At 46.1% G+C, this 3,287-nt stretch overlaps 1 long non-coding RNA gene across 1 annotated transcript; it reads right to left on the reverse strand.

The window, feature by feature from the left end:
- Positions 1 to 478: 478 nt before the first annotated feature.
- Positions 479 to 3,038, reverse strand: LOC113563386. Its single transcript, XR_003407438.1, has 2 exons — positions 2,297 to 3,038; positions 479 to 1,934 (listed from the first exon to the last, which is right to left on the reverse strand). It is a non-coding gene; the product is annotated as an uncharacterized LOC113563386 (long non-coding RNA).
- Between the last annotated feature and the right edge of the window lie 249 nt (positions 3,039 to 3,287).

Here is a 3,287-nt window from a genome sequence, read left to right on the forward strand (position 1 = left end):
TCGCGCGCTATCGCGCAGCATCCCCCTTTATCCGCAGTGTATACTTTATGGGCCATGTCGGAGGGGTGGACCCGGGCTCATCGAGCATTTCGCCTGTTTCGCAGACGATACATCCGGCTCGCTGTCTTCAACCGATTAGCTTCGATCGAGTCCAAGGCACGACCGTTATCGCTGCGGATTAGGTGAAACGTTGCGTATTTTGCCGATATCGGCGGATAGAGAGCAGAAGTGACGTGATCGCCGATCGCGAAGCGCAGGAATCGCCTCTCGATGCGTTCACGATGTATATCCCGTATATTCTCCGTGCCTCGTTGCGTTATCTAAGGACGTGTGGTAATCGTTGTGGCTCGCCGTTTATCGTGCGACACGTTCGTTAGCGGATTTCCGTATACAGATCGCCACGTATCGTATTTTGGCACGCGGAACGGCAGGTTTGATTCTGTGATGCGACATGCGAGTTGCAACGCTCGCCCAACGGGGGAAGAGCGTAAATTACCGTGGCAATCCGGCGCTATTAGGTGACGTTTGTTGCACGACACACGTCGTCATTGTTCAACGCCGACGCGACTTCGCCGACCTTGGCATGTGCCAGCATATATTGTAAACTGTACTGTTAAGAATGTGTTTGTAACGATATTCCCACAAGTGTAACATGATAAGAGAAGAACACGCTGCCACGTGGAGCTGCACGAATGCAGTAAAAAGTGGCAGGTGCAAAATGCGAGAAGCTCGAGGTAAAAGAAAGAAAGAAAAGAGAGAAGCAGGCTTGTACGAAACGTTTTGTTACCTACCCCTTTCCACCTCCCGAGTCACATTTGTGGACGTCCGCCTCCTCTTCTGTGTAAAATAATTTACTTTGCTATTTATAAAAGAATGTAAGTTTCCTTCTCTCGGTTGTACATATTGCCAAATACACGATATTGTTACCGCTCTCCCAATTACCGCTCTACTATTTATTAGATGATAAATAAATGCAGAGGTCTCTTATGATACTCCACGTGTCTCGTCTTGATTTATTATCCACTCGATGTTGTTCGGGGTGTCGCAGCGGCAAATCGCGCCAATCCCGGCAGCCCCTCACGTCCCGCACCTCGAGCGCGGCGTGGCGAATTCGAGATTTAAAAGAGATTCTCGCGAAATTGAAATTGATTGTTCAACTTGGAGCTGCGAGGCGGGGTGAAGGCAGGAGGTACACAGAGGGTAGATCGGGCGACGGGGACAAAACTACGCTGGATTCTGTGTCTAAGTCGTGTGGGCGGGAGAGGTCGGGACAAACCGAAATAGACAAATAGACACTGGTATCCCTTTGAGAGAATCAAACAGGTGGCGTAGAGTACGAAGTAACACAGCGGAGCGGAGAAACGGTGAGAGGGTGGTAGGTGAGAAAGGGCGCGAGGAAGAGAGGTGGAGAAGACGAACTGCGGTGAACGCAGGACGGGGGTGGTGCGGGCTATCTGCGGAAATGCCCAAAGAGACACGACACTCTTACAAATGTAGCGATTTATTTTCGTTAAGGCATAATTAGGGGTGAGTCGCGCCGCGCGATCCGATCCGTCGCTCAGAACCCCCCGCCGCATCGTCCGCGGCACACGTACGCGACACACTGGCAGTGCACCCCGTTGCGCCGCGTCGTTCGGAGCGATGGCTTGGTATTTCGAAAGTGTATTACGTAATCTTGTCGCAGGGGATTTTCCTTAAGGGGGCATATACGTTTGGAGCCCCCCCAAAAAGGCATTTTTCATGAATTTTTTGCAGAGCCAAGACAAACTATAAAAATGGGACTTGTTGCATAATAAAGTACACCTTTTGTACTTCTTATACAAATTTTATTGAAATAATAGTGTTACAAAATCCCCCCCTTCCATCGTCGTGTAGTTAACCGTGCACGCGATTCGTCATTCCGCGGTTACAATAATATCTCCGTGCCCGTTCATCTGAAACACAAAATTCAAACGGCATCTTAAAGAAGAGTAAATTTCCTTGTCGTTGTCGTATCCGATTTTTAAAATTCGAATTTTCAACAAAATGGCGACCTTTAAAGTTAGAGTGCCGATTTTCGGCACAAAATTTCAGTTTTGTTTGTTTAAAAAAAAATAGAAAGAATTGGAATTTTTTAAATCCGATACGACAACGACAAGCGATTTTTATAAGCTTTCAATAAAAAAAAAAGGTAGATCGGTTGATCCGTCTTCAAGTTATCATTGTAACCGACTTTAAAAACATGGTTTTGAGAAAAACGCGTTTAAAGTTTTGGAACAAGTTTATTCTATTGTAAAACTAAATTTATTCAACTTACACGTCATCGTCAATTCCTGGGCCATACAGGGAATCCTCCTGCACAAGGTTTGCCCCCATTTGTTGGTTTTTAGCGAGGCGACGGCTTATTCGGGCCTCCCGCATCGCATGCTGTGCTCGGACGTCCGCTTGGATACACCGTTTGCCACCTATTGGGCGGCATTTTTCGCTTGCGCGTAAAACTTTTTCGAAATTTGTTCACTCCCTGTGACTCTCGAGAACTTTGACACCTATTTCATCGTGACATGTACTCCACAAACAACGAGAATCGTCCGTATCACGCAACCGACGCCAACTAAATGAATAATCGGCTTGAAAACAGCTTAGAGCACTGCTTACAGCATCATCATCTATTAGAAAATACCTATGCTTCAATCTCAAAAGTAAGTTTTATTGTAAAGGGCAAAAGAAACCGTTGCATGAGGGTCCGACCCTTCTACCTGCGCGCCGCTTCAGAAACGGCAGGCGCACGCCCTGCACTGCCCGACAAAACGCGTCGTAACTTCTTTACTTGTTCGAATTTCAAAAAACGGTTTTAGGACAACATTCTTGAAGGTTCAAACTGTCGAAAAATGGAAAGAAAAAAATCAGTTCTTTGAAACCGACAAACGTATATACCCCCTTAAATCGAACTCGAACAAAGTTAATTACCGGTGTGCGATGTTCTCGGTGGTAATGTATCTACAGAAATGCGCAGATCTATCTGGATCTGCACCGACATACTTGTATATCCAGACGCGTTTTGAATCGACCAAGAGAGAAACGCTCTAAATGTGCAACGTGGCCAAACGCCAATTAATCTCGTGAATAAATTGACGTCGCGCGAATTTTCACGCTCGTGCACAGTGGGCCAGAAAACTCACAAAAGTGGCAAAAACCCAACACTCAAATTTTTACTCAATTATCACGATATCTTAAAACAGAGTAGTTGAAGTGGCCGTAGCGAAATGTTTTTACAGGTTATTCAATATTTGTTCATATAGGGGCATCAT

This window comes from Ooceraea biroi, chromosome 14, assembly GCF_003672135.1.
Source record: "Ooceraea biroi isolate clonal line C1 chromosome 14, Obir_v5.4, whole genome shotgun sequence".
NCBI classification, from domain to species: Eukaryota; Metazoa; Arthropoda; class Insecta; order Hymenoptera; family Formicidae; genus Ooceraea; species Ooceraea biroi.